The sequence below is a fragment of the Blennius ocellaris genome, assembly GCF_963422515.1.
Source record: "Blennius ocellaris genome assembly, chromosome: 4".
In the NCBI taxonomy this organism is placed as follows: domain Eukaryota; kingdom Metazoa; phylum Chordata; class Actinopteri; order Blenniiformes; family Blenniidae; genus Blennius; species Blennius ocellaris.
This window is the reverse complement of record NC_137653.1, coordinates 23,865,346-23,877,775: the sequence shown is the minus strand read 5'-3', so window position 1 is coordinate 23,877,775 and position 12,430 is coordinate 23,865,346.

The window sequence follows — 12,430 nt, the reverse complement described above, 5'->3', positions numbered from 1 at the left end:
TGAAAAGCTGCCGTGTCAATGGAGTCTTAAAATGACTTAATGGTATTAGACTTCCTAACATGTCAGACTTGCTTTTGACCAATGAACCTTCAAGAACCCTGAGATCCTCCAGCTTCTTTGAGTTATTCCAAAGAGTGAGACAAAACCCAATGATCAGCCACCTTTCAAACATTATGCACCTTTTTTGTAGGAGAAGTTGAGGACCTATTTAAACAAAGGCGGAAGACCCACTCTCTTACTTGAAAATTCCTTTTTATGTTGTTAATTTTTCTGAAGTAGTTTTGATGTTAAGTGTTATAGAGAGTTGTCAGGTGATCTGGCTTCTGCCCTCAATGAAACCCCAACAATGAAAAACTTCAAAGTCACCGATTTAAAGTAGGAAGTGGTTCGAACAGTCGACATTACAGAATGCAAACAGAAACAAAAACAAGCTTCAAGATAAACTACACGATTTTTAGCAAGTTATAGAAGGAAATACTGTCATTTATGCTAAATTAGCCATATTGTAATTTAACCCTAAACGCTTTATTCTAGTCTTTTCTTTAAACAGACCCAATTATGTTTTCATTCTCAAATATGAAATGTGATTTGGAAATTGTATTTGATCTCTACAACCAATAATATGGTAGCAATAAGCTCAGGCTTTGTCTTACACCTTTTTGGATATGATGGGGGGTCATTATTTTATTTGTATTCTTACTTATTTTTACATATTTTCTTCCCAATTTGTTTTGCTCTGATATTTCTGTCTGTTTTGTTGTTATTCCCACATGTCCAACTTAAAGGTTCTCATTCTTTTTCCTTCGATCCACTTTTGGGTCATGACCCATTGGATGTTAATGGCTATAATTGGTACTATTATTTGGTTAGTTGTTTGGCACTTGCCTAGATTCTTTTTCACTTCTTGAACTCTCAAAGAAGAAAATTCCTTAATGGTTAAATTCAAGTTAGAGTTTTAACTACTCTTATGGATTTATATGTGGCGTTCTTGGGGTTGCTTTGTGTTAAACTAACCCAAAGATATCCATAGGCCCAATTTCGCAGGACCTCCTAAAACAATCGGCAATATGTCTTTGACCACTGCTTCTGTTTTCCTTCATTCCGATGTCCTCTTTATAGCTCAGCGTCAGTGACATCACACAAACCAACTTCAACACTCAAATGGGGAAAGAAAAGTGCTTTGAGATAGTTTCCTTCCCACAATTTTCTTTTAAAAAAAAGGTGGTCAAAAATGTTTGTGTGTATACACTACCTTCAGCTAAATGTCTTCATTTTGATGATTTGTGAAAGTGTAACATTTTGGATTGAACACGTTAAAGAGGCAGAAATAACTTGTACCTCCAGCATGAGTCTGTACTACTCACGGTCAAGCCCCCCCCCCCCCCCCCCCCCCCCCCCCCACAAAGCCCTTCTCTCTTGGACTCTGGGGGACGGCCTTCAGTGGTGGGAATCACCATGGCAACGACTCCCTGCATGTGATTGGCAGATTGGAGAGCTTCCTTTTCAGTCTAATATCCGTCCATGGGGACATCGCTAATGTCTGCTATTGTTAAAAGAACGGTTCAAATGGTGGCAGCTGCAGAAGCATTCAGAATATATTTGCTCATGAGTTTGCTAACCTGCTAAACCCAAAAATATTCATAACGAGAACCTAAATAGATGTAAAATGTAAAAAAAACCCAAAAAGAAGCGCACACAAACCAAGGCTGTGAAAAATCATGCTTGACATTTCAGTGACATGCTGTTACCTCATGTGTTGAATAAATCCAGACAGATATATCGGTCTGGAAGAAGCATGTATTTATTCAGCTAGTACAGGGTGTTCTGTTCCAGGACTTTCCTGGGTTTGGTACCCAATCAAATAATTACTCATGAATTAGCCGAGGATGTTTTAATTAAAGCTACGACTCAGAACATGCAAACCATAAACTCTTTTAATGCAGCATAAAGACAGTAGAGTAATAATGATGTTGATGGGCTCTACAACGTCCAGATCCACTTTGACCTTGACTGATTATAAGGTTTTCTCAACTTTGGTGGATAGTTTGGGGAGACCAGCTGAAGAATATTATAGTCATAGATGCTGCTGTGAGGGATAGAAATTGGGGGACACAAACACTTTTTATACAAAGGAAATCATTCACCTAAGTCGAATGACCTTTTAAAGCTTTTAAGACTGCACCAGAGGATATTCGTTTACCTTGGTACAGGAAAATTATTCTACTTTGAACATCTTTTCAGTCATTTTTAATGTGAGGATGTTTTTTTCCTGAAGGACACAGAGAAAGAATAACCCCTAAACCAGCTTTAAATGTTACAACTTCAACTGCCGTAGCTTCAGAGGAGCATTTTAAGTCTTCTAACTGCACTTACTGGAGGTAGCCACGATGATTTCTAGCGGCATCTTATGGATGAAGTATATTTAGGAGCAATGACGGAAGACTGGACAGAAGGTGCAATGAAGGACTAAAGTGGACAGTGTTGTAGTACGAGCAGGACTTCCACAGAGAAGTCCAGTGTGCTGATATTGTTCACATAAATTAACTCAACATGTAATCACAGTAATTTAATAAGCACAATGTTTTCCAAAACTTAGGCCCCATTTATATGAAGTTTCATGTGAAAACACATTTTTGCATTTTCGTTTCAGAAAACCTTTGCATTTACATGACAACGTTTCCAAACCATGCGCCATTTACACAGTAGGAGCTGTTTTCAAATAGTTGTGTTTTCTACGGCTCCGAGCAATGTTGTAAACCCATCACACATCCAAAACACAACATCCTATCATTGTAAAGCCGGAATCACCAAGCATTGGATTATTTGGGCTTGGTTAGTGGAGCAGTCGTATCTCAATTGGAGGATTGCGGCTTCAGTTACCATACTGATGATGTGTTGTTGCTATCGTAATCATTGTTGCAATAGCAAAAGTAAACAGGGCCTTAAACAAGTATTTATGGCTTCTAAAGAAAGTATTTCCACTTCCTTAAGATAAACAGGAAATGAATGACAATGATTATCAGTTTGCCAATACTAGCAACTATGTCAAAACATGCGCCTTGTTTCCATGGCAATGAAAAGCCGTGTACAGTTGGCAGTTTCCCTGTGATCATATATGACACTGATATCAGCCAACTCAGACCATGGCAGTCCATACTACATTATTTTAAAAGGAAAGTGGAGAGCCAATAATGGCCACTGAGATTTTCCATCACCTGTAAGTGAGTTAATAATATTCTTGGAAAGTGTAAGTTACACTGATCGACTTGTTTGGCCTCATGTGTCATCTACCTTCACATGGATCTTTAATTTTAAGATTAAGGGTGTGGCTCTTTCTGCAAGCACATCTACAAGTTAATATAGTCACCAGCCCACGGGGGGGCGATCAAGATGTTTTGGCTTTACTTACGGGCAACTTCCATTGTGCCCATATATAAGTGCAGTGCAAGGTTGCGCTGAATGTGAATAAGGGTGCCTCATGGCCTCAACATTTAGGATTTGACTGAATCATGACTCGAGAGCAGAGTGCAGTCAGTGATGCAAATTGCAGTAATCAAGCTCAAACGCTTTTAAAGTAGCTCATTTGCCTCCATGAACTGCATGTGACAGTCAGTGATGCAGGTGTGACTGCAGACGGTGTTGATAAGCAGTCAAATTAGCAGGTCTGACTACATCAACACACTTCATGATGTTTTCAGGACATCAGCCTGTACCTGATCCAATATTTGCCTCTCTATTCTCGTATGAAAAGCAAACATAGCTCATATAAAACCTCTCTCATGATATTTCTGAATCAAATGTTAGTGAAACCTTGTGTTTCATCAAACCAAACACACTGACCACAAACACTGACCCCATGTCATTCATTAAATCAGCCTAAACTGCAATGAGGATAGTCTAAAGTACCCTTGGAGAAACCTGAAAATCTAAATATTGTGGACAATTCAAGTCTTTAATTTTTGGGGATAATTTCATAGTAATTTTGAAAAGAAAGCTCAAATCAAATTCAGGCCACTTTCATATGTGGAACTACATTAATTTGGGTCCAATAATTTTTTAATGTGATCCTCAGTCTGAATTGCCATGTCGAATTCCATCCGACTTTTACTCGGAGTGATCAATTAAAGTAACATGATTACAAGGAGCCTGAGCATCCACAGATTGTTCCCATAGCAGCCACTGCTTTCACACCAGCTTTGGAGCAATACATCCAGCGCATGATAATGTTTAATGATAAAACATTGTGCCTCATTAACTTTCAAAATAGGACTTTAACGTTTGTATTTACTACAGAAAATGACTACAATCTCACCATTCAGCCAATATTAATGGAACCAAAATATAATGAAATGTGCCAAAAGCTTCTCCTGTCGCTGTTGCTTAATGCATGATTTAACAAACTCACCCTGACATGCTGTCAAATGGCTTTGAGGCTGGTCTGATAGCAACAAGGTAGTGTCCTCTACCCTCAAGAAATGTGTTTTTTTAACCATTTGATTGGTGGCTTGGCAGGCCGGATTGTAGCCACTTGTGGGCCAGCTTTGACAAATGGGCCTTATGTTTGATACACCTGGTTTTCTTTTTTCTCTGTACCCATCTCTCCAGTTTCTTTCCACAGTCCAAAAACACACATTTGATGTTAATTAGTGGCTCTCGAACGGCTCTTATGTCCGTGACTGTTTGTTTCTCTGGTGTCCTGTCCAGGGTGTATTCTGTCTACGCCCATATTAAACTACTATTGGTGGTAACAGTCAAATCTCACCAGTTATTACAACTTGTAGTGTGTTATTTGGATATTATTTGTTTGTGCTTGTCAGCTACATAATGATTGGATTTACTATAGGAAATAAAGCGTAAAAAAAAATGTGTTTCGTGATTGAGATAGCCCTTTTTTTCCCCTGACAGTCGGCATGGGCAGGCAGGCATATGAGCTCATGAGCTGTCATAAAACACATAATGATCACAGGCAGCATTTTTCTAACAGCTTTCCTTTGTCCTTCTCTGTCTCGACTCCTCCTGGTAAATGGGTCCAGACAGATGGATGTAACAAAACGAAACAAATCACTAATCATGAGGAGAAGAGGAGGGAAAAGCATGAGCTCGGCAGAAATGGAAGGAGATGATTCATCCGGCTCTCTATTACTTATTCTAGGAGGACTCCATGCTGATCATTCAAGCTCCATGCTGTCACTCAACTTTATTGATTTGGTATTGGTTATTTTAACCTTTTGGCTTTTTGTTTGTCAACCTGTCCTCAGTCTTGTCATGAGTCTATCAGATAGAGGGAATTTAATCAATAATGGCCATTTTGCTTGATGTCGTTCCTTATGAGATTGACTGGGTTGATCTATTTTTTGCCATTATGGAGAAACTTGATCTATGTTAATGATGTCGCATCGGTTCAGCCTGCTTGGACCTTTTGCAATGTGAAGTGCTCCTTTTCTTTCAATAAGCTGCTTTGCCTTCTGCTATTCTCTGCTCGGTCTACGGTAATTACATGTTGATTAAAGCGTTGAGGATTCAAAATGACTGACACAAAGCCATGTATGATAATTACAGTAAGATGTGAGGCTTTTATTTGGTGGGTTTGAGAAACCTTAAATCGATGTGAAATATTTTGCACACATTTCATCAAATCACCGATCTGCGATCAATACGACCTGATCAATATGTGTTTGAATTCAGACGCGCTTGCTAAGCATTATGAAGAACTCTGAACAAGTACAATTGCAATCATGTGAAAGTATTTGAGAAAAATAAAACATTTTGGAAGTATTTTCAAGGCTCTGATGGACCGTTCCAGCTCACCGTCATAGATCCTTACATATAGAAAGTGAAATTCTTCATACTGATGAAACTGATTGGGTCATTATGCTTCATTGATTTCGAAGCTTGACAACACAGCGGGATCTGTGCGTCTACTTCTTGACACCCAACTTCTCGACGGCTCAGTCTTGTCTACGTAATTCATTCATGCACATAAATCGAAGAACAATCATCTGCTCATTCAAGAACGCTAAATTAGGAATTAGGACCACTGGCATTTAGCATTGTTGCTTGAAGTATTACAGGTTTTAAATCAAGACCCCCTGTAGCATTGAGTCATTAGCACAAGTGCCCCGGCCTCAGTGATCAATGTTAATTTACGCTCTTTGTAGTCAGCTGTCCACTTCCAAGCAGATCAACTTTTTTTATTTCCTCCCCATTCATTTTGCAATCCCAGTTCGTTTGGCATTTAAAGTCGAGCCCCAGAGGAACCTGATTGCACTTACACAGACAGTAGCTATTAATACACGGCACAGAAATGCAAGAGACCACAATCCCACAAGGTGTGCGAGTGAGGGAGTGGGCACTGTCCTCCCCCCTCTGTCAGAGAGCACAACTCCGTTTTAATGATGCAGAGGTGCTGAGCGTCCTCGGGGAGGATGTGTTTCTTGGTCACAGTCCAGAAATTTAAAGTAGTTGCTTGTGATCCCCGTGATTAATTTATATACCCTCGAAAAATACAATGGTAATAATTCTTGTGCCCGGCGGATGGTGGTCGCAGGTGTTGGAAATACCAAACGGGATGAGGCCAAGCTAATGGTGCCTGCAAGGGAAACTATCCGTCAAGGATAATCCCCAATACTTTAACACCCCAGCATAGATAATGTGCAGCCCCACCCCCTGCGCCGCCCGTCCCCTGCGTCTCTACCAAGCCCATGATATTGAGATAGCTGTGGAGAAATGATTAAATGAGGGATAGATATTGACAAGGATAAATGTATGTATCCAGAGCAAAGTGCTTCCCGGTTTAGTGGAGATTATCTTCCAGCTTTGGCACCGCCATATTGGGCTAATAATGAAAATTCAATGGGGGGTTGGGAGGGTGTATAGAGACTGTCCTGTGAATGAACTCGGATGAGCCATGTTCCGCTTCATTAAACTCCCAGTAATTGGTAAAACATCTGACGACAGAAATTAACTTCACGAGTCTTGTGAAAGGTAATTAAATCCCCATTCCCGGTTTTTGTTTGTTTTTACTTTTTTTTTTTTAAACGTAGGAACTCATGAAGGCATCAGCTGTTATCGTGGATCAGAACACTAATAACTGGTAATCATATATTCATCTTCAAATTGTAAATCTTTTGCATTATCAAAGAAATTAATGCCTTCAAGAACGTGCCTGTTAAGACGTCTGCCATTGGATTAATAATATTTCCCCTCATATATTAAAACGTACTCATCAATAAGGTATTGTTTACCTTTGTTCAACGGGCGTCCCCTCTTGTTTCTTTATCAGTATTTTGCACTGTGTTGGAAACCTTACTGTCATGATATGAAGATCTATACTCATACCATTTAATTTATAAAATATTTATGTTGCATATAAATGTAGTATTACTATATTATATTACAGTATACATTATACAAAAATATTTCATTTTAGTTGAGAGTTAGTTTAGCCAAGTTGATCCCAGCTGATTATGAGTGACGCCAGGTGACATACTGAACATATTGATAGACTCTGTACATACACACATCTATACATGTCCACAGCAAAAATCACTGAGTTGAATTCACTTCCACAGTGTTCATTTCAGTGTGGTGGACTCAAATAAACACTGTGGGAATTAATTCAACTCTGGGCTTTTTGCTATGTGGGGATCATGAAAAAAACAACAACAACAAAAAAACAGGTGTATGTTAATCAATACAAATTTATAATTTAACATTTCATGTATCATCATGACCAAAAGCCGTCATCAAAGAGCATAAAATATTTGATGGCCGACAAAACACACATTTCCTTCGGGTGTGCTTGTATTAGCACACAAGTGTGTTTGCGCTCCCTGTTGTCGTTCAAAAAACAGCTAATGCTCATTTTAAAGTGAGTCCTCACTGTGGAGCTGTCACTTCACAGCCTTGTTTCATCACGGTGAGCACTGAGCCGTAAATATCCACAAAAAAGCCCCCTAACTGATCTCAGATTACAGTCCATCTTACACCCTGTCAGCCACAAGGGAGCGTGAGCGCCAGCCACAGCTCAGGTGGTGGACTGTCACTCATTGTGCAAAGTGCATATTACACATCCAGTAAGAGAAGGAAGAGAATATTGAAAGCTAACATCCTGTCAGTTCAATACAGACTTGGGCAAACAGAGCCGTGCGTGAAGTTTGAGTGTGGAACAAAAGCAAGGCAGACCTCAAGATGTGAGCTGAATCCATAACGGCCTTCAAGGAAAGGAGATTCAGAATAGTGTGGCTGGGTTTGTCAGCTTTACATGAGCAGTAGCTCTGCCTGAATTTATGATCACGAGGTGTACGTTTTATGATCAGCTTGCAGACACTGAGGGTGACAAATTTTCTACAGGGCAGATCCATTCTTCAACTCAAGTCGAAGATGTTGGAGAAACCAGTTACTGCTGTGCATGTCATTGGTTTCAGCCAGCAGCCAGGGTGAAGATCATGAAAAAAAATGTAAACAACAATGACAACGTTTCCAAATTGCAGTTTACATTTGACCAAGAAAACATTTTTAACTTCTCTGGTTCAAATATAGACTATTCTCAAGCCGCAACAATTTACTTGCATGGTAATTTATTGTTTTATGTTTTTTTGGCTGGCCCACTGGCAAAGGTGCATTAATCATGATATTGATGCATAGGTAGGGGATCCAGAAAGCAAAGGAAGAGGATACATACAGTACACCAGAAAGACGGGATACATCGACCACAAAGAAAATGAAGCATGGAATTAAAAAAAGGGGGATGCGTTCGTCAGAATCAAAATGGGGGGAGGCCAAACATGAAAGAAAGAAAGAACATTTAACAGATACAAAGATACAACAAATAAAAAAACAGGGGATTGCACATGTCAGAAAAGGGTATATTGAAACAAGAAGTACAGTTATATCCTGTTATACAGTGTTAGTGTGGTATTCACATTACCTATTGTGAGAAACAGCCCTTGTTAAAAACTGAATATGCCTCGTTCAGACAACCTTTTCAAACCAGCAAATGGATTCCGGGGTCAAAGGTTGAGGAAATATACCAGGGTCATCGTCAACACTTTTGTCTGTGCTGACAACCATTCAAGTCCTTAAATAACCACGTGTAACTGCCGAGCCTTGTATCCTTAAAAAACATAACCGTCCAATGTTATTAAAGGTTATTTGCGTAACTGTACTTGAATTACACAGCGTGCTATTTCTTGAGAAAATGAATTATCACAGCTGTCTTAAGAACTATCAAGCCTCGGTTTCCACTTCTATTTCAGTTTGTTCTTTAGCGACTGTGACAATGGCATATAAGACCCAAACAAGGGAATTGCATGTTGCAAAATGAGCTTGAATGAATAAAAGTTTGATGATCCAAAAAGAAAACACATTGTCCTCTGGAGTCCAAAAATTAACTGGGTTGATCATTTATTCTAAATTTAACTAATAGTGCATGTTGTCAATGTCTTGGAGGCTTACAAGCATTCATCCATTCAGCTCACTTACTGCTTTTGTCCTAATCATGGTGGGGGGAGGCTAAAGCCAATCCCAGTAGAGCATGGCTGGAGGAGGGGTACAACGTGGACAGGTTCCTAGTCCATCACAGGACAAACACACCTACCGGCACTTCAGAGTCCCTATTAAATCATAAATGCCTGTCTTTCACTATCCACCCTAACATGAAACCATGCAGAAGGTTTTTAATGGTCCAGGTCCAAGAAGGACAATGCTACTGAAACAAAGGCATCGCAAGTCAAAGAGTGTCCGAGATGCACCATTCTTTCTGGGATCATATTCTAATGACCCATCAAATCAAGGCAGATGTTTGGGAATGCAGTTTAACAATGTCTGTTGACACACAAACAGTTTTCATGGCTGCAGGTTGGCACTGTTTGTTTGTTTGTTTGTTTGTTTGTTTGTTTGTTTAATGAAACCCACACAAGAGAATAATACGCTATAGGCATTATAACAATCGTGGGTACACGGACATTCATGTGGACTGATGTCAAAGTTAGATTGCGATTATGGATGACTCAAGTCCCAGGAGAATATGGACTGGCAGTTGTGACACTATGGAAGCCGCCATTGTTGTTATCTCACCGCACATGTGCAGAAGAACTGTTTACTATGCCCGTGGTGCTCCAATCTGGTCCCACCAAGTAAAGAGGTTATAGAGGATTTATACAAGTTTTATTTTGATATTTCATTGCATTTTGCACCAGAATGTTTCATTAAAATAGACTTTATGTTGAGATTGTAATCGTTTTCAGTATATGGTTGATCTTGTAAAAATATAGACAATTTCATTACAGACACTGTGACCACAACAAAGAAAAACTTTGAAGTGTAAATTTAAAGGTTATTACAGCAATAGTTTACCAGTCTGGTCACTCAGGATGAAACTGGACTGTATGTGGTCCCTGAAGTAAATTAAATCTTATTTAATAATTATATTGTATGTGTGTGTCTGTGTGTGTATTTTCATTCAATATCAACTCATCCTACAATTTGTCCTCGTGACCTGTCCCTCTGAAGAGAAGACACCTGTCTTCAGGTGACACTTGTCCGTGGATTTTAGTGTCCTTACATCATATATTTTAGTTATGGATGCACGATCCAGGATTTTTGACTTCTGATCCGATGCCGATACCAAAATCGGAATATTGATTTTATATGAAACAGTAATAAACTCCTCTCTACCGTAAAGTATGAAATGTACCAATGTATGCATGTATTCTCTCGAAAGACAACTTGAGGTTAGTAGAAGGTCAGAAAAGGAGGCAGAACAAACTATTTTGTTCACTTTGGACAACGTGGGGATCTGCGTGACGTCATCATCTCATAATAAACTAGTTCTATCTTTAAAACCTCAGAATCCCTTTATTAATTCCTGAAGAAATTCTTTAGCAACGCAGCACAAACTGCAATTTTTACAGCTCGAACACAGCACAAGTGATTGACGATGTTTTTCTTTCAATTTGTTGATGATATAACTCTGCAGAAAAGAAACAGTGAAAATTTTGAGCATTCCCAATATTGTTTTAATCCAATGTTCTGTCATAGCCAGTATTGCTACACGAGGGAGCTCAATAACATGGGAAATGATCAGATATGCACATAAATACATCCACAGCGAGGGGACATTATTCCTCCACCTGGAGAGAGAGAAAAAAAACCCATCCATGGTCGTGTTCATTTTTAGCAAGTAATAAATCACAAAGGCCAAAGACAAGCATGTTTCCCACTGATTGAGTGCTCGCAGAGGAAGTGGAGGCTGCTCGCTCTTTCCTCCGAAGCCAACACGCAATCAGTACTGTGGCCAGCAGAGAGATTCACCGCGAAATAAAAGAAGGAGACGAGCGGAAAGATGGAGGAATGGAAAACAAAGGAAACCGTGCGAAGTGCCTGTAATCCCAGTGTAAAGACGAGCGTCGAGACATGATTTGGGTTAGCCCGGAGCAGAAAGGACGCAGCCAGGAAGACTGCACGGCGGCACGGCACGTCGTGGAGCTGTTCCTAGAAGCCGCTTGGATGCAGCTGGAGAAAAACGCACCGTCCAGATTTTCGATGGCAAATATTGAAGCGCGAGGGAATAATCTTCAAGTAAACAAGGGCTGCAGGAACCTCTGGGTAAATGTTTCCTCCCTGAATGGTGTACAGCAGGTTTGATGATTGTATTTCATTAGACTGACAATTTCACCACTGGCAGCAGCGCCGTTAAGCCAACAATTTATCCCTCAACCAACCGCTGTGTTTGTATTTGTTCTCATTCAATCAGCATTAAAAAGATCAAACAGACTCGCAGCTCGTTTATTTAAACAGACATGACAGATGCAAAAAAAAAGACAACAAAACAAAAACGTTTTGTCTTATTTATATAAATTTAATATAAAATGGACTCCATCCAATTGGTTTTTCATTGTTTGCATTAGTTCGTCCTCATGTGCCAGGTCAAAGGACTGATATGAGAAAGATGATAGGCAGAAAATGTAGGAAATGGTGGTTACATGCTTTTCCTTTAATGTACAAGAACACTAAGTGCCTTACATAAGCCACATTATATTTGCAGGCTCGCCAAACACTCTGTCCATAAAAGTCTGCATGAAAGGATTTATTTTTGTTTATTTGCTTGTCTCTCCAATTAATGTTTTCATTATAGAGAGAGTGAAACTTCATGTATCTGAAATATAGTTAGGTCATCCAGTTCATAACAGAGAGAATGGGGTGCCTGCAAAAGCAGTGCAGCTTGCTATCAGTTCTACCTTCTCTACCTTACTTCTTTTTCCCCCTTTGACACTTTCTCCATGTTTGCTTCCCATATTTGTTCCATGTTGATGCCAGACAGCATTCAAACATTTGAACAAACATTTTTTAATTTGATTTGTGAGCCATAGTGTCACATACTAGTCGACTATGGAACTGCCTACGATATATACAGAGCATTTCCAAACAT